This window comes from Mesoplodon bidens (assembly GCF_964165515.1).
Source record: "Mesoplodon bidens genome assembly, chromosome: 5".
NCBI classification, from domain to species: domain Eukaryota; kingdom Metazoa; phylum Chordata; class Mammalia; order Artiodactyla; family Ziphiidae; genus Mesoplodon; species Mesoplodon bidens.
The window spans coordinates 93,498,728-93,523,736 of record NC_138161.1 but is presented as its reverse complement, the minus strand read 5'-3'; the positions used below and the strand labels follow the sequence as shown (position 1 = coordinate 93,523,736).

General features: G+C 35.8%; 1 protein-coding gene and 1 pseudogene across 5 annotated transcripts in view; both read left to right on the top strand.

Moving 5' to 3' along the window:
* TBL1XR1 (TBL1X/Y related 1) overlaps positions 1-25,009 on the top strand; it is a 179,150-nt gene that overhangs the window by 92,199 nt on the left and 61,942 nt on the right. Inside the window, exon 1 of one of the 4 annotated variants that reach the window (XM_081235656.1) lies at positions 9,296-9,385. The exons of the other annotated variants lie outside the window; for them this stretch is intronic. The gene's annotated coding sequence lies outside the window, so the exon portion shown is untranslated. Of the gene's footprint in view, positions 1-9,295; positions 9,386-25,009 lie in introns of those variants that run through there. 4 annotated transcript variants of the gene reach the window in all.
* On the top strand, positions 20,873-21,602 carry LOC308618254 (translationally-controlled tumor protein-like; annotated as a pseudogene). Its single transcript has one exon. The product of its transcript is annotated as a translationally-controlled tumor protein-like (transcript).

Sequence of the window (25,009 nt, the reverse complement as noted above, 5' to 3'; positions counted from 1 at the left end):
GTGATCAGGGGTTATGGGCTGGGCACTGCCAGCCTCTGTTGCATCGATGAATATTCTAGTCTGCTGGCAACTATATTTCTCAGTGTAAATTAGTAAATCATTCTTCTCATTCATAAATTGCTCTAGTGTATTTTGTTAACATCTGTTCTCCTAGAACTTGATTATCCCAAGAGAACAGATAAAAGTAAATTATGGCTTGCCAGACTGAGGATAAGACCCCAGAGTTGTAACCCTACCAAGAGGTAACTCCCAGGAAGCAGTGTGGTGTGTACTGAGGAGCTAGTGATCTGTTCCCTTTTACTCTCCACTTCTCAAGCGTGTCATCTGTAAAATAATTTGTTCTGTTCACTGTAGAGAAGTTCATTGTCATTATTTATCATATGTCTTTCACTGTCCTGTACTTTTGAAGTGTTATTACTAAGTGTGAAGCATGAATGGCACTGCCATATAGACAAGATTGTGTGAAGTATTTATTTTATTTTGGTTGAGAATTTATGCCTCTGGAGAACTAATTTTCAAGTCAATAGTAAGAGGGTTACATTGAAAAGCTCTCTTAGTTTTGGGGATTTTTTTTTTTTTCCTTTTAATGGATGGAGTTGAAAATAGCTACAGGCTGAATTTCTTTCAGAGGGGTCTATGCCTTTGCTTATGTCTGAGCAAGTATCCCTTTGAAAATGTATGGTTTATTTTCTATTAAAAACAAAACAAATGATAAGCTGAAAAGAGCGGAGCACACGCACACTGGAGTTGTAGTTGACTGAATGCCTTCATCTTTACCACTGGACGTTTGTTGTGTGATGTGAGGCTGATACAACTGTCTAAAATGGAACCTGAATGACTGTGGCTTCATTCGGAAGGCAAAGAAGGTGTGGATTCTTTCACGAATTTAATCCTTAAATTAAATGTGATAGTAGAACTTGTTATGGTGAGTTGATGTTGCTATTTAAAAATTGATCTTCATGCTTCAGATAACTTGGTGTCTGTTCTACAGGTTCTTAGTATAGGCACCATGCAACCAGAAATAAAATGTACCTCTCTTTTTGTCTCAGGGAACCCAAAATAAAGTGAGCAAGAACTTCCACCTGCATGGAGGGATGAATATTTAATGGAAAAATGTTAAAACAAAAGGTGTCCTGTCATTGATTATTTTCTGGCTTTATTTTTTTAAGTTTTTGCAAGTTCTCACTCTGTTAAATTCAGTTAACTCTGTTAACTGACCTCACTCTGTTAAATTCAGTCTTAATAGGGTCTGACACATTTAGGATTGAGTTGCCTTGTCTAATATTAGCAGTGTAGCCAGATTTGAAACTACAGGCCATATTTCGTAGGTGTATTGAAGCCATTTGGGGTCTTCTGCCCCTTGCTTTCTTTCATCAATCCATCCATCCTTCCAGGGGATAGTATTGCTTTTTAAAAAAAATTGAGTTTTAAGTTTTTGCTCCAAAGAAAAACTAACATACTGAAGTTTGGTATGTAGAAGACAGGAGTTTACAAATTTAACAGATACTGTTTGTTTGCTTCTTCGTGTTCTGTCCTCTTCTGTAAGCCAGTTCATTTCAGTCATATCTTTTGATTTTTCTCTTGGTTCTTTTTAACAGAGTCCCTTCATAATGCCTATTTTTCCTCCTATGCTACGATTACTATTTCCTCCTGTAAGGAGGATCTTTTTTTAAAAAAATGCTAATGTTCTTATTTTTCTACATATTTTATATATATATATATATATATATATATATATATATATATATATATATATATATATATATATATATATATATATATATATATAAAGGACCATCTTGATTTGACATTCATTTCCAGTCAGATTTTAATGGAATCATCTTGAGTTCATTGTAATATGATATTTTAAAAAAATGATTTAGAGCGTAAGGGTTTATGAGTTTAGAACAGAGTACATAGAAACATATTAAATGTGTAGGAGACACCAAGAGACATTTTGATTAGTTTAAAGTTTTTTGATATATGAAAAAGTAAATTAAAATCAGACCCAAAATGGAAAGATGAGTGAGTGTTCTGAGAGAGAGAGTAGATGTCTTATTTAAATGTCTCTGTAACTCTGTGAGTCTGTTAATATTTCTGTCTTATAGATGAGACCATCATTCTTGTTTATAATCACCTAGATAATAAATTGTAGAGTCTGAAGTCTGAATCAGGTCTGTCTCCACAGTTCTGTCCTCTCTTCTGAGAATGTGTATATATTTCTGTTCTAATATGGAAATGATAGGAACTGTGATATGATGGAACTGGGGTGGGACTCTGGGTTCTTACAGAGATTGGTTATTGCCCTTTGTTTTACCTGAGGAACAATTAAGGAATAAAACTGTTGTAGAGTCCATTTAAAAAAAATTATATCCATGGAAAAAAAAATAGGGGTTTCGGTATTTGCAGATTTACTTAAGCTTTTTGTTATTTTCATTCAGAAGAGGGATTCAGTATTTTGGCTGAAATTTCAGAAGCTAAATAAGTCACAGCAAAGCATCTAAATTGAATATTGTGTACTTTAAAAATATATTTTGTGTATCCTTCACCAGTCTTTTTTTTTTTTTTTTTTTTTTGCGGTACGCGGGCCTCCCACTGTTGTGGCCTCTCCCGCTGCGGAGCACAGGCTCCGGACGCGCAGGCTCAGCGGCCATGGCTCACGGGCCCAGCCGCTCCGCCGCACGTGGGATCCTCCCGGACCGGGGCACGAACCCATGTCCGCTGCATCGGCAGGTGGACTCTCAACCACTGCGCCACCAGGGAAGCCCCTTTCACCAGTCTTTTAATTCATTTGATTGAGAAATGTATTTGTTTTATAAAGTCTTCTAATGTATTTCTTACATACTTTCCCCTCAGTTGTGGATAGGATAGAATAAACATTGGCTTTCATAAAAATAAATGTTCAGTACTTGTTAATTCATTTATTTTGAAATATACATAAGCCATTTTTTTTCTTTTAATTCAGTTTCTACCCATAGTAGAGATGGAACTTTATTTCAAAACCAGGCTTTCTCTGATTTGTCCTCCTGCCTGTACCATGGCAGATCTCATAACCATCAGTGGCATACAGTTTTTGTGTGTGTATATATAAGGCATATAAGCCATCGAGACACCTTGGGCCTTGTTTGCCATTGCCTCGCTTTCCCCTCCCCTCCCACCCCACATCTGCACCTGCACTGGGTAGTGTGGTGGCCACTCTATGTGTAGCTGTTGAGCACTTGAAATAATTGTAAATATAAAATGCATGCTGGATTTTGAAGACAGTTTTTTTAAAAAGTGAAATCTCAATCTTACACGGATTTCAAGAAATGATAATATTTGGATATATTGGATTAAATAAAAATACATTATTAGAATCAGTTGCCACCTGTTTCTTTTTAAGTTTTTCATGTGGCTACTAGAAACTTAAAACTAAATATGTGGTTTGCATTGTGGCTTGCATTGTATGTCTGTCGACAGTGTTGTTCTATACCTTGCTGGTCATAGCTACCAGACCTAAAGATTCTCCTTGTCTGCCAGAAACAAGTAATTAGAGCAGTGAAGAACTTAAGATCTGGGGAAACTGGACTGACCCTCAGAGTTCCTAAAATAGATCATGGGACTACATTACAAAGCTAAGTAGGTTGTCATTATTTATAAAATGAGAACCCAAGGCTTAGAGAAGTGATGCCAGATCACGTACTTTGTTATAGTGGAGCACCAGGACTTGAACCAGACCCCCTAATTTGTAGTCCAGCTTTCTTTTAAATTCTGTGTTATACAAACTGTATAGAATTGGAATATTCTTCAAAGGTGAATCATGCGTGCTTTCACAGGACCTTGAGAGGAGACAGAATAATAAGGATTAAGGCATCTTGGCTAGAGATCTCTAGGTTTTTTTCCCCACTATAGTTAAGAGTTAAAGGTACAAACTGTGAGGAAATTCTTCTTTTATTAAAATTAGATTTTTATTCTCATCTGTTTGTGTTAATTTCTTATTCAGGAAGATCAGTTATTCAATGTTTGCTCTCCTTTGTCCATACTTATTTTCTTGTCAAATCACTTTTCCCCTAGATTTTTCAGTTATACAGTTTTCGTTTGGTTTACTTCTGAGAAGTTCTGTCTTCACCATCATTTTAAGTGCCTACCTTTAGCCCATGGAGGATGGATAAAATAGCTGCCTTAACGTCTTTGTTTGATATTTCTCACATCTAGATCATCTCAAGATTGGCATCTGTTATTGTCTTTTTCTTTGAGAATTAGATTTTCTTGATTCTTTGTATGTTGAGTAATTTTTTATTGTATCCTCTCAGGAGATGATGATGATGATAATGATGATGATGATGATTTTTTTTGTCTGTTTGAAAACAGACAGGTTCATTGGAAGTTGTGTTTGTGTCATGGACAGTGGTTCCACTGTGAGTTCAGTGTTCAAAGCCTTTGCTCCACTGCTTTGGGTGTACTCCTCACGTGCATCCCTCGGTGTTAGTGTGGGATGCTGCCGGTGGCTCATATCTTCAGTTCTCAAAGCCTTTGCCTTTTTGAGTGTGTTCTGCATCCACATCCTGGGATGAACTTGGGGCCTGGGTTGATGCGTATACAGAATTACAGGATCCAGCTCCCAGAGGCCTCTTTTTCCTGGTTTAGTTTGTCTCTTTTGAATCAGGGGGACTGGCTCAATCAGGGTCTCGGGGGAAAAAACATGAGAAAGGAGGTATGTCAATTACAGTCTTGAATAAGTGTGTTCTTAAGAATAGTAGGGGGTTGGGCTTCCCTGGTGGCGCAGTGGTTGAGAGTCCGCCTGCCGATGCAGGGGACACGGGTTCGTGCCCCGGTCCGGGAAGATCCCACATGCCGCGGAGCGGCTGGGCCCGTGAGCCATGGCCGCTGAGCCTGTGCGTCCGGAGCCTGTGCTCCGCAACGGGAGAGGCCACAACAGCGAGAGGCCCGCGTACCACAAACAAACAAACAAAAAAAAGAATAGTAGGGGGTTATAATTTAGGGTAGTGGCTCCTATAGGACAAATCCTCCCACAAATAGTGACTGCAATCTCTAGACAACATATGAAAAAAAAAAAAAGTGTGAGGACACTGTAGAGCAAACAGAAACAAGAAGAAACTGGTCTGGAGTGGTATCTTAAAAGAAGGGAATGGCTTTGGGTGAGCTTCCCATTGCGATGGTGTTTTGTCAGAGGGCAGGCTCCTGTGGGCTGGTTTGCAGTCTTACTGGCTTGAGGAGCCACACTGTTCAGAACTACCACAGTGGCTGCAGAGCAGTGGAGCCCAACAGGAGGAAGAGGGGGGAAGCCTAAGAAAGGAAAGAACCACAGAGGTCGAGTACCAAATTCTGTGTATAAACTGTCAAATAGGGGGACTGACCCCTAAACTGGAAACAGTCCGAGTGTCTATCAACAAGAGAACAGATACACAAACTGTGCTGTATTTGTGTCACAGAGTACTACTGATCAGTAGAAAGGAGCAAACTATTGGTACCTGAAGCAATTCTGACTAATCTCTGAGACATTATGCTGAATGAATGTAGCCTTACATAAAACAGGACATAATGTATGATTCCGTTTATAAGATGTACTAAAAAACAGGCAAATATCTATTGTGTATTGGGGTGGAGGGTGCAAAGCTAGTTGATGTTGGGGGCAAAGTCATTGGCAGGGTTTAGAAATGGAGGAATGGGTGCTGGGGACAAGGATTACGTAGGAAAAGACGTGTGGGAACTTTCTAGGGTGATGGTAGTATCCTATGTCCTGTTAGGGATTAGAGTTACTTGAGTTTACGCATTTGTCAAAACTCATTGAATGGTACACCTTGTAAGTATCCATTGTATTTTGTTTGCATGAAATTTTTTCTTTAAGAGAAAAACCATACTAAATACTTTATTATAGTTAATGATAGGCAATAATGAAGTTATATATGGGGGAAGTTTACTGATATCTGTAACTTTTTTTGAAATGCTTAAAAAATTAAGATTAATTAATAGATGTGGTAAAACAAGTAGAAGGAAGTGTTAATTTTAAAGTCTTGGTGATAGCTATGTGAATATTTGTACAGTTCTTTCAGTTTTTCTGAATGTGAAATTTGCATAATAAAACATTATATTGAATAAAAGATACTACTAGGCAGTATATCTCTAAACTAGTTTCCTGTTGTTAGTACGTTGTTTTTAGTGGCTTTCATAAAAATTGATATTTCTTTGAATTTCAAAAATAGGTTAAAGAGTTTATCATTGACATTTTTCTGCCTATGCACTAAGCTCTGAACTGTTTAGGATGTAGAAAAATATAGAAGTAGAAATAAACAACTAAAGTGGGAAGACAAACATATCCACACAATAATTTGATTACTTCAGAGTGATATAGCAAAATCTCACTAAGATCATTTATAATACATAAATTCTGAGGGAATGGATACATAATTAGAGTGTGATCAGAGTTAAATGTAATTAGTGGGAGATGGAATCCCTGGGGTTGCTTATTTTGAACAAGTTTTGAAAATGCTATTAGAGGAAATTATTAGATTCCCTTTCCATTCTTTTAACTGGCCAATTGTGGTTTATAAAGTATGGTTTAGGACACATTTTTTACTGTGTTATATTCATCTTTCAGAAGAGGAATGCTACATGATTTTTATGCTAAAATTGTTAGATTGAATGATGAGAATTTATTTTAAAAAATCTGTATTTTAGGAATATGGTAATTGTATGTTAATAAGCTGTTCTATTAAAAAGCAAATGATCATTGTTCCAGAATTTTGTAATTCTTTTATAAAGTTTTGAGAGATAAGTATAGTGCTATTAAAAAATATTGACATAATATCCAGTATTAAGTATAACCATTCTAAAATACTGTTTCATTTTTTATCCTCAGTTTACTCTTCAGAAATCTATTCTGATAGACTGAATTTTTAGATGTATATATTGGAATAAATTATAAGTGGATAAAGATGAGAGAAAACTGAAATATTAAACTATAAATTGTAATTATGAAATGTGAGATTTTTTTAGCCATTAATTTGATTATCTCAATTTCTTTTTATTGGCAGTTTTTTCTTCCCCAATCCTGAAATGAGAACTTTGAACAAAACTAGGCAGTTATTAAATACATTTTAGAAAATAAAAAGTTATATGTAATTAATTGATGTTTAAATGGCTTGATAATTTCTAGTGAGCAGAAATTAGTCAGGTTTGGACTTATTTTTGGTCTTTTGTGTGTTTATTTTTCCAATTATATTGCAGTAATAAAAAGAATGACCATTTCTATTAAAACTTTCTCAAAGCAAATGTGCTGCAAAAACCCCCCCAAACAAACAAAAAGCAAATGTGCTGCTGTTTTGTGTGCAGCATCTAGCCACTTATAACTGTTTCTACAATTTGGTATTATTGATCTCTAAATGAGGCGTTTTGGTCTTTGGGAAAATTTTACTGTATGCTGACTTATGTAAGTGGTAGGAAGAATAACAAATGTGCTTATGTTCTACAAATTGAAATTTAGTGAGGAACAATCCAGTGGGCTTCTTGCCACATACCAACTAGTTATTTAAACATCAAATTCTCCTTTAACTGCTAATCTTGGTACCAACACCTTCCCAAAGGAGAATAATACTTTACCCAGTACAGTCATCCAGTCCTGAATTTTTGAGGAGCTGGTTTACATCTGTTTGATATTGGCTAAAAACTATACTGCTTATAGTAATCATTAGTAATAGTATTTTTATTAGTAAATAAGCATAATGTTTAAGTGTCTCTGAAAAAGTCATGGGGGGAGGGGGAAGTGAGGTAGTTGGAGTAATTGCTGAAAACAGCTTAGGCTCAAAATAGCATCCTAAAGTATGCTTCACATATCATACTGATTTCTGCTGTGTGCAGCTAAATGTAAGGTTATTTTAATCAACTCATTAGGGCTGTAAATCAAAATACTCAGATTAAAATCGAAAATATATTTCATGTGAGGGAAAATTTTGTTTCACAGATTTTCTGTCTCAGAGATACATGGATATCACAACTATTTTAAGACTAGCCAAGAACAAATTTCATTACCATCAAGACTGCTTTATTTTTGCCTTTGTTTCTACCAGACAGAGAGAAATTTTATTAGTGATTCTGAATAACATATTAGGTATTATATTGCCAGGGTGAAATGTTCAAGTGAATAATTAATGGAATTGTGTGTATGCCAATTTATTTTATAATCACTATGTAATTTGCATAAAGTAAGCTTTAAAAACAAGTTTTTTTATTGACTGTTTCATTTTATCTTTAAATCCTTTAAAAGATATAGATTACATCCTTTAAAAGAAGAGATTTTTGATAGATTCTTGATTGTAGAGATATGTTTATTGGTTCTCATATACCTAGAGTTTTAAAAATCTGCCAGGTGAAAATCATAGCATTCACATAAATTAAAAAATAAAGTATAACATCAGCTGATCTATGAACTTAAAACTGAATTTATTAGACCCTGGATGATTAGCTAGGACCAATCAGTTAATTACCTATATTTAGGAAATTGCAGTTAGGAAACCACAAGTTTTTGAGGCACCAGAGCCTTTCTATTATTTGTTACTTGTAGAAGCTTGATTTCTTTCAGTATAGAAAACTTAAACAAAAGATACTCTTCTCTTTTTATATTTCTGTGTGTCACCAGTGGAAAAAAATGTCATTTATTTCAAATTACCTTGTTGTCAGAAGAAGCCAGGTTCTATTTTGAGAGCTAACCAGGAAAGAAATTATTATGCATAGGGAAAATACTCTAATTAACAAAAAAGGATATCATAGCATAATTATTGTTTTATTGCAACTAAAAGTAATTGTTTAATTTACTCTAATCATTTTTTTGTGTCATTTTACTCTTTGTTCAGTTACTTAATTGTGGAAAGTTATGAGGCATTTTATCACCTTAAGTAATTACTAGCCCAAAGGTGTTCCTGTACTGTTTCCAAGATTTACTTGGGCATTCTGGCTGGTGAATAGGTTTTTTGAGGTCATAATTTGGTCACTCACTGCTAATCTAGTTTAGATGATAATGTTACTTACTAAGGCTGGTATATTGTAAAAACCTTTCTGGTAGTTAAAAGTTATGAAATAATTGCTTTCTGCAGTTCAATATTTGTGAACATTGTTTTCATCCCTGTTCCACCTGCTGTTTGTAATGTTAACTTTACTGTTAACAAAAATCCTGCATTTTATTGCTTCTTCCTAAATTCATCTGTAGAATCCCTCAATGTTAAAGCTAGAGGAGCCCTTTCAGATTATCTAATTCAGCACCCTCATTTTACAGATGAGGAAACTGAGGCCTTGGACTAGAACAGAGGTCTCCTGACTCAGTCCAGGACTCTTTCTATTACATCATGCTGCCTGATGTTTGTTTATGGAACTCGGCAACATCACATACAGGGTGAGCTTTTTTTTTTTCCCCCCCCAAATGAACGCACAAAGTAATTAGCTACTTATCAGGTGCTGTTCATCATTCTTAACTTTCATTTTCCTTTTTTACCCATACCTATTTTAATCCATAATATAGCCCAATTACTCATGACTTTATTTTGCTGCTACTTCTTCTTGGCATTTAACCATTATTTTTAAGAGCTAAACTCTTAGTAACAAGGTTTCTTATCAGTAACCACCGTATCCTTACCAGGCACTATAGCAACAGTAGATTAAAATTCATAACAGGAACGATTTATGGAATCTTAGGTTTAGATTTTAAAAGTGAATTATAAGTAGGTAAGTACAAGAGTGTGTATATGAGATCTAAGAGCAGATGTGATACCAAATATGAAAGCAATTTTTTGGTGAAATAACAAAATGCCAAGAAATATTAGCCAGCAGTGTGGCATGGTTGCAGTAAAATGCCTTGTCCTGTGAACTCATGGATTTAAACACAATTGGGTTTTAGATTATTGAATTATTTTCTGTATTGATGCGCATATTGTCCCATTTTTGGCTAGTGAGAGCCTCTTCAGGTTGGTTCCTTTGTCCTTTAGATAAGACCTTGGTTATAGGTAGCTGTCTTGCTTTTTGGTTTGACAAGGTATTACAGGTTTGTATGGTTTTCAAAGGTAACTCAAGGACTTCTAAGTTCTTGTAGTTAAGTTCAAGATTTATAAGTTTCTTTAGGACCAAAGTATCATTCCACTCTTCCATTTTTAAAAAAAGTTTTTTTTGCGGTACACAGGCCTCTCACTGTTGTGGCCTCTCCTGTCGTGGAGCACAGGCTCCGGACACGCAGGCTCAGCGGCCATGGCCCACGGGCCCAGCCGCTCCACGGCATGCGGGATCCTCCCAGACCGGGGCACGAACCCGCGTCCCCCGCACCGGCAGGCGGACTCTCAACCACTGCGCCACCAGGGAAGCCCCTAAAAAAAGTTTTTTATAAACACTGTCCATCATTAATTTTGCTTTTTATGAAATTAGGAAAAGACAAAATCTTTCAGCCTAGACAAAATTAACATGCTTCTCTTGTATATATTTTTAAAAATCTCATTTCATGTCACTGAAATAACCATAATGTTAACCTCTAGAATTTTAGGGTAGACTAAAGCACTAATGCTCAACTATGAATGCTGGATAAGTTTGTTGGATTGGTAGAATACTGCCATCATAGTCACACCTTAATCACTTACATATGTATTATATATATGTGTTACTGGAATTCTTTGACTGCTTAGCTATTTATCAGCCATTTTAAAGGGTCCCTACCCACCTGCCAGTTAACTAATTGTGTTTTGTGTTTCAGGTGAACTAAATCAGAGGTCCAGAAATATTACGTGACAGTAGTTTTTCTGAAAAGATATCTGTGGGGAGAAGGATTGTAGGATGTTTTACTTTGACAAAGTCATAGAACATCAGTTGTGCTTTGATTATATTTCTTACGCATGAGAGCTATATTTTATGTCTTATGAAGATGTATATATATATATATATTATATAGCTGTTATGTGTTGAGTGCTAGAATATAAAGTACAGGCTGCCTCTTTTTTTTTTTTTTTTTTTTTTACGGTACGCGGGCCTCTCACTGTTGTGGCCTCTCCCGTTGCGGAGCACAGGCTCTGGACGTGCAGGCTCAGCAGTCATGGCTCACGGCCCTAGTTGCTCCACGGCATGTGGGAAAAACTATGCTTTGGGGTACAGGTGGAAAGGAGGAAGCATCTTTTTCAAGGTTGGCGTTTGAATAGGCTTCATAAGGAGATGACATTTGAAGAATAGAAAAATTTGAACACTTGTAGTTGGAACAAAGAGCTTAAAAAGCAGAAATGTGGGAATTGGGGGGGATGTTAGAATGATACAAATATATTCACCTGAAGGTAGAGTACATTCAAGGAAGGTGCTGTACAGGTAGATGGATACTTTGAGACCATATGGAGAAGGAGAACTTAAATGCTTTGATAAACAATTTAGAGTGAATGTGGAAGCTAATAGATAGCGATGAATACATATGACATAATCAGGGTTATGTTTTATGCATAGATGTTAGAAGACAGTATGAAAAAACCTAGGAGACATTGAAGTTATTGTAGTAATACAGGTGGTAGGTACTGCAGAAAGGAAGGCATGGATGAAAGTGGTGTTGTATAGGTAAGAGAAGATGGATTCCAAAGGATTGCAGGTAAAAGCTGAGATAGAAAATTGAATCCAAAATAATACTAAAATTTAAAGTGTTGGTGAATGATGGAATTAGTGATAGTTACAGGCAAGAGGAGAAACACGTTTGGGAGTATAGGGCATAAGTTGCCGCCAGTAATGCTGAGCGATGATATCTGAAAGGACATAGATATTTGCACATCAGTCAGCTGGAACTGGAATGTTTGGAATGGGAACGATGAGGGGATGTGTTAGAGAGTGGCACGCAATGGGAGAGATGGTGGTTTTGTAATTCTTCAGAGTGGATGAGATCCTTAGTTGGGGTAGTAGAGTGAAGATCAGAGGGCTAAAAAAGAAGTCAGCTGTACACATGTTAGGGCAGGAAGAAAAATCAGTAAAAGAGATAGAAGAGGACAGAATCAGAAAGTCAAATGTTGGAAGTTTAAAGATTTTTTATTTCAGTCTTCTCAAATGCTGGAAATGGCAAGGAGTGTGAAGTAATGAAAGAGTATGAAGACCTGTTGTATTTCGAGTTGATTAGTAACAAAGTTATTTAGAGTCCATAAAATTTTAACAATAACAAATGTTTTTCTTCTTTATATGTGTACATGTATTCTTTTACTTAAATGTGTGGATATGCTTATACTTCTTGTTGTGTACTTTTTTCTTTTGCTCCCTCCTCCATCAGTTTATTGTTTTTTGATGACTTTATAATCCATGAATATTATGAATGTACCACGATCTTGTCTTGATACTCCCCTTTAATGGGCATTCACTGTATTTTCTACCCCCCCCCCAACTTTTGCCACTAAAAAAGTGTTCTTAAAATAAACATCCTTAGGAACTTGTGCTTTTATTTCTCTATGTTGTAGAGTATATGTATTAGTTGAACTACGTGACATTGCAACTGTGTGACTGTTGTAACAAACAAACAAAAAAAGGGAAATTCTTATGTTCCAGTCTAGTGTTTTTACTTTTACTAAAAAGTTGCCAGATTGTTTTCCAAAGGGATTTTTTTCACATTTCCTCTTGCATTATGTGACCTATCCCCACATTCCTGCCAGAAATAAACATTCTAGATCTTTTAAATTTTTACTAATTTTAATGAGTATAATTTTACTCCATGTTACTTTGATATGTATTTTCTTGATATCTAGTGGATCTTTATGTACTCAGATATAGCTGTCTTTTCTTGTATAGTATTTGAGTTTCCAGTCTTGGTTAAAAAGATTTTTTTCTTGCTCTCTAGATTGGACATGTAGCCTCGATGTTTCATTAAGATGTGTTGATATATGTGAAGTATCTGTGTATATTTACACACATACACATATATACACAAACATACACATTTATGTGCTTTAAATATTTTGGAATTAAGTTTTGTCTAGAGTAAAACATGTGGGCCCACTTTTATTTCCTTTCAAATGCATAGTTACTTGTGACAGCTCAAGTCTGCACAATAATGCAGCCTTTTCCTTTGTTCAGATCTTTGTATTTTTCAATTGAATATTATGTTGGGTCACATAAATCTGTGCCTTTCTTGTTAGTTTCTTTTGTAAATATTTAATAGTTTTTTGCTCTTATAAGTGGAATATTTATTTTCTCATCTGTATTTATATTATAGGTGCTTACTACTGGAGCAGAGAAAAGCTATTGTTTTTGTTAGCCACTGTATTAAATTCCTTTACAAAGGGCTAGTGATTTTACTAATTATATAGTATATGTAGGAGACCCAACAAATTACAGATTCAATGTTAGAGACTATTTTTTCTCTTTTGTATCTTTTTCTACTACTTCCTCAGAGAGGTAGCACAAGATAATAGGATGAATAAAAATAAAGATTTTTGAATTGAGCAAAAAATCAAGGAAGTTCTAATAACTTTTACCAAAGAAGTAAAGCCACCTGAGATTGAGAGGCTTTTAGTGAGCTAGGGTCCCTAAGAGAAGTTAAAATTTTTGAAAATCCATGATGGCAAATCTGATAAGGATGTTAAAAACCTAATAAAATGATTGCCAAATAGCTCAGAGGTTGCAGAATGGTTTTAGACACAACATGGTTTGGGATTTACATAAGTTACATTGCTTGAGTTGGAATTGGTAAGACTACGTGAGTTAAATGTCACAGTTCTTGAAATGTCTGATCAGTAGGTTTGCATGAAAATGGAGGGAATGCAGATACAGTTCAGGAGGATGATATGGGATTGGAGGACACTGAGAAGCATGAGTAATGTTACGTTATCTTGAAAATCTGTTCAATTAGAAACTGAGTAGAGAAGGCAGGCAGCAGAAGCAAGAAGAACTACAGTTCTTTGGCCTCTGGAAGGAAAACCACATTCACAGAAAGATAGACAAAATGAAAAGGCAGAGGACTTTGTACCAGATGAAGGAACAAGGTAAAACCCCAGAAAAACAACTAAATGAAGTGGACATAGAAAAAGAATTCAGAATAATGATAGGGAAGATGATCCAAGACCTCTGAAAAAGAGTGGAGGCAAAGATGGAGAAGATGCAAGAAATGTTTTACAAAGACCTAGAAGAATTAAGGAACAAACACCTGGAAGAATTAAAGAACAAACAGAGATGAACAATACAATAATTGAAATGAAAACTACACTAGAAGGAATCAATAGCAGAATAACTGAGGCAGTAGAATGGATAAGTGACCTGGAAGACACAGTGGTGGAATTCACTGTCGTGGAACAGAGTAAAGAAAAAAGAATGAAAAGAAATGAAGACAGCCTAAGAGACCTCTAGGACAACATTAAATGCAACAACATTCACATTATAGGGGTCCCAGAAGGAGAAGAGAGAGAGGAAGGACCCGAGAAAATATTTGAAGAGATTAGAGTTGAAAACTTCCCTAAAATGGGAAAGCAAATAGCCACCCAAGTCCAGGAAGCACAGAGAGTCCCAGGCAGGATAAACCCAAGGAGAAACACGCCGAGACACATAATAATCAAATTGACAAAAATTAAAGACAAATTATTGAAAGCAACAAGGGAAAAATGACAAATAACAGACAAGGGGACTCCCATAGGTTAACAGCTGATTTCTCAGCAGAAACTCTACAAGCCAGAAGGGAGTGGCACAATATATTTAAAGTGATGAAAGAGAAGAACCTAACACCAAGATTACTCTACCCAGCAAGGATCACATTCAGATTCAACTGAGAAATCAAAAGCTTTACAGACAAGCAAAAGCTAAGAGAATTCAGCCCCACCAAACCAGCTCTGCAACAAATGCTAAAGGAACTTCTCTAAGTGTGAAACACAAGAGAAGAAAAGGACCTACAAAAACAAACCCAAAACAATCAAGAAAATGGTAATAGGAACATACATATCGATCATTGCCTTAAACGTGAATGGATTAAATGCTCCAACCAAAAGACACAGGCTCACAGAATGGATACAAAGACAAGACCCATATATATGCTGTCTACAAGAGACCCATTTCAGACCTAGGGAGACATAAAGACTGAAAGGGGATGGAAAAAGATATTCCACGCAAATGGAAATCAAAAGAAAGCTGGAGTAGCAATACTCGTATCAGATAAGATAGACTTAAAAATAAAGAATGTTACAAGAGACAAGGAAGGACACTACATAATGATCAAGGGATCAATCCGAGAAGAAGATATAACAATTATAAATATATATGCACCTGACATAGGAGCACCTCAATACATAAGGCAACTGCTAACAGTTATAAAAGAGGAAATCGACAGTAACACAGTAATAGTGAGGGACTTAAACACCTCACTTACACCAATAGACAGATCATCCAGACAGTAAATTAATAAGGAAACACAAGCTTTAAATGACACAACAGACCAGATAGATTTAATTGATACTTATAGGGTATTCCATACGAAAACAGCGGATTACACTTTCTTCTCAAATGCACATGGAACGTTCTCCATGATTGATCACATCTTGGGTTACAAATCAAGCCTCAGTAAATTTAGGAAAATTAAAATCAAATCAAGCATCTTTTCTGACCAAAACACCCTGAGATTAGAAATCAATTACAGGGGAAAAAAATGTAAAAAACATAAACACATGGAGGCTAAACAACATGTTACTAAATAACCAAGAGATCACTGAAGAAATCAAAGAGGAAATCAAAAAATACCTAGAGACAAATGACAGTGAAAACACGACGATCCAAAACCTATGGGATGCAGGAAAAACAGTTCTAAGAGGGAAGTTTATAGCAATACAAGCCATCTCAAGAAACAAGAAAAATCTCAAATAAACAATCTAACCCTACACCTAAAGGAACTAGAGAAAGAAGAACAAACAAAACCCAAAGTTAGTAGAAGGAAAGAAATCCTAAAAATCAGAGCAGAAATAAATGGAATAGAAACAAAACAATAGCAAAGATCAATGAAAATAAAACCTGGTTCTTTGAGAAGATAAACAAAATTGATGAATCATTAGCCAGAATCATCAAGAAAAAGAGGGAGAGGACTCAAATCAATAAAATTAGAAATGAAAAAGGAGAAGTTACAAAGGACAATGCAGAAATACAAAGCATCCTGAGAGATTACTATGAGCAACTCTATGCCAATAAAATGGACAACCTGGAAGAAATGGACAAATTCTTAGAAAGGTATAGCCTTCCAAGACACAACCAGAAAGAAATAGAAAATATGAACAGACCAATCACAAGTACTGAAATTGAAACTGTGATTAAAAATCTTCCAACATACAAAAGCCCAGTACCAGATGGCTTCACGGGTGAATTCTGTCAAACATTTAGAGAAGAGCTAACATGCATCCTTCTCAAACTCTTTCAAAAAATTTCAGAGGAAAGAACACTCCCAATCTCATTCTATGAGGCCACCATCACCCTGATACCAAAATCAGACACAGATACTACAAAAAAAGAAAATTACAGACCACTATCATTGATGAATATAGATTCAGAAATCCTCCACAAAATACTAGCAAACAGAATCCAACAACACATTAAAAGGATCATACACCATGATCAAGTGGGGTTTAACCCAGGGATGCAAGGATTCTTCAATGTATGCAAATCATTCAGTGTGATACACCATATTAACAAATAGAAGAATAAAAACCATATGATCATCTCAATAGATGCAGGAAAAGCTTTTGACAAAATTCATCACCCATTTATGATAAAAACTCTCCAGAAAGTGGGCACAGAGGGGACCTACCTCAACATAATAAAGGTCATATACAACAAACCCACAATAAACATCATTCTCAGTGGTGAAAAACTGAAAGCATTTCCTCTAAGATCAAAAACAAGACAAGGATGTCCACTCTTGCCACTATTATTCAATGTAGTTTTGGAAGTCCTAGCTTCGGCAATCAGAGAAGAAAAAGAAAAGGAATACATATTTGAAAAGAAGAAGTAAAACGGTCACTGTTTGCAGATGACATGATACTATACATGGAGAATCCTAAAGATGTGACCAGAAAACTACTAGAGCTAATCAGTGAATTTGGTAAAGTCGCAGGATACAAAATTAATTCATGGAAATCTCTTGCATTCCTATACACTAATAACAAAAGATCAGAAAGAGAAATTAAGGAAACAATCCCATTCACCACTGCAACTAAAAGAAGAAAATATCTCGGAATAAACCTACCTAAGAAGGTAAAAGACCTGTACTCAGAAAACTATAAGACACTGATGAAAGAAATCAAAGATGACACAAACAGATGGAGAGATATACCATGTTCTTGGGTTAGAAGAATCAATATTGTAAAAATGACTATACTACCCAAAGCAGTCTATAGATTCAGTGCAATCCCTGTCAAATTACAAGTGGCATTTTTTATAGAACTGGAACAAAAAAATCTTAAAATTTGTATGGAGCCACAAAAGACCTGGAATAGCCAAAGCAGTCTTGAGGGAAAAAAACAGAGCTGGAGGAATCAGTCTCCCTGACTTCGGACTATACTACAAAGCTACAGTAATCAAGACAATATGGTACTGGCACAAAAACAGAAATATAGATCAATGGAACAGGATAGAAGGCCCAGAGATAAACCCATGCACCTATGGTCTACTAATCTATGACAAAGGAGGCAAGGATATACAGTGGAGAAAAGATAGTCTCTTCAGTAAGTGGTGCTGGGAAAACTGCACAGCTACATGTAAAAGGATGAAATGAGAACACTCCCTAACACCATACACAAAAATAAACTCAAAATGGATTAAAGACCTAAATGTAAGACCAGACACTATAAAACTGTTAGAGGAAAACATAGGAAGAACACTCTTTGACATAAATCACAGCAAGATCTTTTTTGATCCACCTCCTAGAGTAATGGAAATTAAAACAAAATAAACAATTGAGACCTAATGAAACTTAAAAGCTTTTGCAAAGCAAAGGAAACTACAAACAAGACAAAAAGGCAACCCTCAGAATGGGAGAAAATATTTGCAAATGAATTAATGGACAAAGTATTAATCTGCAAAATATATAAACAGCTCATGCAGCTGAACATTAAATAACAAACAGCTCAATCCAAAACTGGGCAGAAGACCTAAATAGACATTTCTCCAAAGAAGATATACAGATGGCCAAGAAACACATGAAAAGCTGTTCAGCATCACTAATTATTAGAGAAATGCAAATCAAAACTACAATGAGGTATCACCTCACACCAGTTAGAATGGTCATCATCAGAAAATCTACAAACAAATGCTGGAGAGGGTGTGGAGAATAGGGAACCCTCTTGCACTGTTTGTGGGAATGCAAATTGATACAGAGCCACTATGGAGAACAGTATGGAGGTTCCTTAAAAAACTAAGAATAGAGATCCAGCAATCCCACTACTGGGCATATACCCAGAGAAAACCATGATTCAAAAAGACACATGCACCCCAGTGTTCATTGCAGCACTATTTACAATAGCCGGGTCATGGAAGCAACCTAAATGTCCATTGACATTTGAATGGATAAAGATGTGGTACATATATACAATGGAGTATTACTTAGCCATAAAAAGGACCTAAATTGGGTCTTTTGTAGAGATGTGGATGGATCTAGAGACTGTCGTACAGAGTGAAGTAAGTCAGAAAGAGAAAAACAAATATTGTATATTAACGCATATATGTTGAACCTGGAAAAATTGTACAAATGAACCAGTTTGCAGGACAGAAATAGAGACACAGATGTAGAGAAGAAACGTATGGACACCATGGGGGAAACGTGGCGGGGGTTGGTGGTGGTGGGATGAATTGGGAGATTGGGATAGACATGTACATACTGATATGTGTAAAATAGATAACTAATAAGAATTTAAAAAAATTCAAAAAAATAAGTAAAAAAAATTAGTAGATCAAAGATATAAGGAGTTAACAGTGAAAAAGAGGGTGTGTGTGTTCTGTTTTGTTTACAGTTACAGGATTTAAAGATAAAGACGTTTTTGAAGTGTGTAGTGTGATGCGGCATGGTTTGTATGACCTGAGGAACTTGTTAAGATCGACATGCCTGGGCTGTACTTCTGACTTGCTGACACTTAATTCTTTTCCGAGTTGTCACAAAGTTTATGACATTACTTTGAAGAAGCTGCCACAGGTGATTTTGATATACCACACTAAGCAAGAGTCACTAGTGGGCCAGAAACTGGAATGTGGCCTTTTTCTTTTTTCCACCCCTTTATCCAAAAAAAAAAAAAATGGAGATACAAGTTATTGAAGTTGAGAGGGTAATAGAGATCAATATAGGAGTGGATGAGAAGGAACATTGAGTTGTAGTCATCACTGAAGATTATTTTTTGGTCTTTTTAAATACTACTGACTAGTGGGGGAAAAAACGTTATTCATTTATTTTCAACATAATAATTGGGTGCCTCTTATGAATCGGGCTATATTTCAGGCATAATTAGTGAATGTTAAGGGTTAAGTGTGTCCTTTCCCATAGCTTGTATTTTTTTAGCTTTCATTTTTAAATAAACATGAATAAGCTGTCATTCCTAGAGTATTTAATTGCGTCACCACAGTGTTTGAAATATCTAACCTATTCCACACATTGTATGATCCAGTCTGGTTTCTTTAGCATAGTGGTCTATGTAAATAAAAAATTAATTTTGTAATGAATGTTTTCACTTGCTGCTGTTCCCTCTAACTGCTTTTTTATTGTTTTAAGTATTGCCCTGAAAGTTTCCTTTACCACTAATATAAAGAGGGACAGAAAAAAGAGGTGAACCCATTTCCATTACATAGTGGAAAGGAGGAGCATTCTTTCAGTTCTGGCAGTCTTGAGCTTCCCCACAGTATGCTTCTTAAATACAGAACAATTGAAAGGAAAATAATTCCAGACTCTTACCTACTGGCTGTGAATAGGTTGAAAACCTTTCCTATATTAGATAACCCTGTGATAACTGATCGAGTAACCAGAAACTGAGAAAAGTGATGGAGGTTCTTCTTTGTTTCATCTTCTCACTCTTCCTCTCCAAACCCAAATCTCTGTATAAGTTTTGATAATAGCAGATGCTTTGTGCTCATGTCTGTTTTGCAATCACTATTTTCATGGGTTCAGTTTTGCATACTGCTCATATCTAGTACTATAGCCATCCATTTTAGGTTTTTTTAAACCAGTTTTTTAAGGAGAAAATGACTGTATATTTACATGTAAATGTTTTGAGGTTTTAATTAATAGGGGCAACCTGAAGCAGGAGGAGAAAAAAATCTCTTGTTCCCTTCAGCTCTAAAGCCTATGATTCTTAATATTTTATATATTATAGGTTGTATCAGTTAACAGTTATTTTATACCAGCAGGCCCAAAAAAATAGTACTATTTTCCTGATTTGTATTATATTTATTATAATTTATATTTTGGGCTTTTAGGTCAGTAGAGTACTTATAAAATGCTGAGAAACCTTTCAGTAGAGTGAAAATAGGTATGATTTGTGGGAACAATTTTATTCTTAAAAATTTATATGACAGTTCAAATGCTTATTGTTTCTAACTTATGTATTCATTTTCATTATAACATATTTTATATGTAACATTTTTATCATAACAATTACTCTTTTTATAACTATATAGGTATTTTAATTGAGGTTGAGTGTTTTTAGATCAGTGGCCTAAACAGAACGTCATATTTTTTTGAAAGAATGTTTCTTTTTCCTTTTGTTCAGAGAATTGTATAAGAAAATTCTGCTCCAAAAAGCAGTTTTTAGTTACATAATTGAGATTAAAAACAAAGATTAACTTTTCCACTGTCCCCGAAGCACACCATGCTCACTCTGAGCTCCAGGCTCCTACTAAGCTAGTGCCGCCGTCATCTCCACCAGTCCCCATCACGATTATCTACCAGGACCTCACGAGCCGTCATGAGATGTTCTCTGACATCTACAAGATCCGGGAGGTTGCTGACAGGCTGTGTATGGAGGTGGAGGGGGATGATGGTCAGTAGGACAGAGGGTGACATTGATGACTCGCTTATTGGTGGAAATGCCTCTGCTGAAGGACCCAGGGGCGAAGGTACTGAACACAGTAATCACTGGTGTCCGTATTGTCATGAACCATCACTTGCAGAAAACCAGCTTCAAAAAGGAAGCCTACAAGGAGTACATCAAAGATTACATGAAGTCAGCCAAAGGGAAACTTGGAGAACAGAGACCAGAAAAAGTATAACCTTTTATGACAGGGGCTGCAGAACAAACCAAACACATCCTTGCTAATTTCAAAAACTGTCAGTTCTTTATTGGTGAAAACGTGAATCCAGATGGCATGGTAGCTCTGCTGGACTATTGTGAGGATGCTGTGACCCCACATACGGTTTTCTTTAAGGATGGTCTAGAAATGAAAAAATGTTCACAAATTTGGCAGTTACTTTGGATCTGTCACCTGTCATCATAACTGGCTGGCTGCTGCTTTTCATCCACACAACACCAGGACTTAGACAAATGGGACTGATGTCATCTTGAGCTCTTCGTTTGTTTTGATGGTGATTTATTTGGAGCTGAGGCATTGCTTTTGAGAAAAATACGTCATATAGTTTGTCTAAAAATAAAATGCATTTAAACTAAAAAAAAAAAGGATTAAATATCTGATGGTAATCAAGGGGTTTTACTATACTAGTAAGAAAACTTACTACTAATTCCTTGATGTTTTTGAAGTAAACTGATTCTGAAGTTGATGTCTCTGGGTGTAGACAGTATTCTTTTTTCCCTGAATGTGTTTCCTTCTCCAAAAAAGAGATGAGGTTGAGAGCAATGAGAAGAAAAGCACTTTCACTCTCTCAGTTCTGTTTTGTGTGTGTGTGTCTGCAGTTTTTTTTTTTTTAACTATTTATTGAGCACCTAGCATGCCTTTGCATCATATTGAAGGAAAAAGGCTATTCTAATACCTGTACTTGAGAAGCAGAAAATTGATCAGCAATTTGATAGTCTGGTGGAAACCCTTGGAATATGTCTAGATGAATTTATACCAAGTCATCTTATCTGGAGTTGTTTACTATCCAGAGAAAGAGTCAAGCCCAGGATTTCATATTCAAATCAGGATCAGAAAACTAGGATACATGTTGAGTATGAAATAAGTCATTGTATTGTCTCTGCACTCACTACCCTCATCCTTATAGATTTCCTTATCCTTCCCATTCATTACTGTGGAGAAAAGGCTAGGCTTCTTATGTTACAGTGATCTAGAAAAGATGAAAGGCTTATGAGAAACTGGAAGAGGTAAAGAGAATTAAAATTTTTCTTTTGCCTTCCAAATGACATTTTCAGATGGTTACTTTTAAACAGAATCCAAACAAGGTCTGCACACTGCTTTTGGTTGCTAAATTTCAGTCTCTTCCACCTGTTGGTAGAAAAAAAATTGTCCTGTCAAATTCCCCACATTCTGGATTTGGCTAATCACATCCTTGTGGTATTACTAATACATTCTACTGTCCTCCTGTAACTTCTGTAAAGTGCTAGTTGAGGTATGATTAAATTCACTTTTAATTCTTTGATCACGAAGTCTTCTTTTTTCTTCCTTCTGCCTCACACCATGGGGCATACACCATCTGGTTGTATCACTTTCGGTGGTGTTGATGTTGATTAGTGGATTCAGTTGTTGTTAGTCTGATCTATCCATTATAAAGTTCCACATCAGATATTCCCCTGGTGGTCTTAGTGTCCATTAATGATTATTGCCTAGGTTCTTTATTTTCTTAGGGATAGAAAATTGTTGTTTTAATTATATCATTGTTTTTGCATTGATTAGCTGGAATTTTGTGAAGAAGGACTCTTCCTTGTCAAGTATTGGGATACTGAAATAGAACTTGCACAGCAAAAGCAGGGTATGTGCTTGAGTTGTTTTAGTTGTCAGTTTTTAGACTGATGAGTTGGTGGTGCCCTCTCAAGGTGACCAGTGATGTGAAGTTTATTTTTAATTTTTATAATCTCATGGATTAAGAACTATTTTTGAGGTGTTTTAATCCATTGCGGTTCCTGTCTCCTTTTGACATGACACACGTGGCCTTCGGTTGTTTCCTTGCTTTCTTGCATGGCAAGATATTCCAGGTTTTCTGCTTCAGCCCTGAAATTGGTCTTTTCTCCAAAGCATTCCTATTTTTATGAGAAGTGTTTATTTAGAGACTACAATGAAAGCATAGAGTGCTTTTTACTACTAGGTTGTCATTAATTGCTGCTAGGCCTTTTTAGAACAAGGAAATGTGTATTTAGTAAGAGAAATAAATCACAAATTTATGTTTATATTTCAATTCAAATTTAAGATTACTATAAGGTTTTAAAGCTTGATTTGTGAATTTTATTGAAAATACATCTGTATTTTCAATAAACATGAAAATAATTTTAATTTTTTGTATGCAGTTCTATCAGATAAGAGATTTTTATAAAAGTAAAATGGCCAAACTTATTTATTATCAAGAAAAATTGTTCCTTGGGATAATGTGACACATTCATCCTCTGCCTTCTCATCCTGCCTAGCATATTGCTATATATCTTTCAGGTGTAGCCAGCTTGAGGAGTACAGACAGTACTATACCATGAAGAGAAGATGAAAAGATTTTTACTGCTTCTCTATTTGTATATTTTTTTTTCTTTCTGAAAAATTTGATTTGTAATGGATTTAACATAATTTATTTGTTTTATATATATTTATAAAAATATTCAAGTTAGTAATGCTAAAGAATTACTATAATAAGACTACAGAAAGAAGTTTAAACTTTCTTTGTGATTCTTTTTTGTCCCTAGGTTGTATCCTCTAGGGATATATGAAGTCAAAATACTACTTTAAAGTATATTAGTTTTCTTTATGATTATAAATAATTTCACTGGTTTACAAAAATAAAGATTTATTTTCCAAATATTTTGCATGTAGATAATGTGGGTTGGCTGTGCCTCTGTTCTGTGTCTTCTCATTTGGGGATCCAGGCTTTCGGAGCAGGCCCCATGTAGAACATGCTCATTCATGTGGCAGAAGAAAAGAGTAAGAGCACTGGCAGATACTTTTTTTTTTTTAAGATTGTTTTGATGTGGACCATTTTTAAAGTCTTTATTGAATTTGTTACAATATTGTTTCTGTTTTGCTGTTTTGACCATGAGGCATGTGGGATCTTAGCTCCCCAACCAGGGATCGAACCCGCACCTCCTGCATTGGAAGGCAGAGTCTTAACCACTGAACTGCCAGGGAAGTCCCTGGCAGATACTTTTAATACCTCTTAAAGCTGTGATTGGACAGCTCATCTACTCAGTTTCCATTGGCCAAGTTATGTCACATAGCCAGGGTCCAAGGGTACCGTGGGGATGAATAACTATTGCAGGAAAAGAGAAGAGTGATTAAATTCTGAACAGTAATACATTTGATGACATAAAGTTACTTAAATTATTCCATGCATGTTGATGCCATCATAGTTAACATAATTAGTGTTGGTATGAATTTTGTTTTAAAGGGATTTTATCTGATAGCCAAGCTAGAGAGATAACTGAAGGTCAGGGGAAAAGGCTTTTGTTAGCCTTTGTTTACAGCTGCCATCTACACTTTTGGAGGGGTAAAATAATGGCATCTGTGTTTCCTAATCCTGGGCTTTCTCTGCTTAATGACATAGGTTGAATTGTGTCTTATGAAATTCATTAGTTGAAGTGCAAACCCCCAGTACCTCAGACTATAACCTTATTTGGAAATAGGGTCTTTACAGAGATAATTACGTTAAAATGAGGTTATTAGAGTAGGCTCTAATCCAATAGACTGTTGTCCTTATAAAAATAGGAAATTTGGACACAGACACACAGGAAAAACAGTGTGAAGAGCCACAAGGAGATATGGCAAGGTGGCTAGAGTAATGCATCCAGGAGCCAAGGAAGCTAGGAGAGATCCTTACTCAGCACCTTCAGAAGGAGCCCTGCCAACACCTTGATGTTTGGACTTCTGACTTCCAAAACTGAAAGGCAATAAATTTCTGCTGTACGCCACCTTATCTGTGGTACTTTGTTATGGC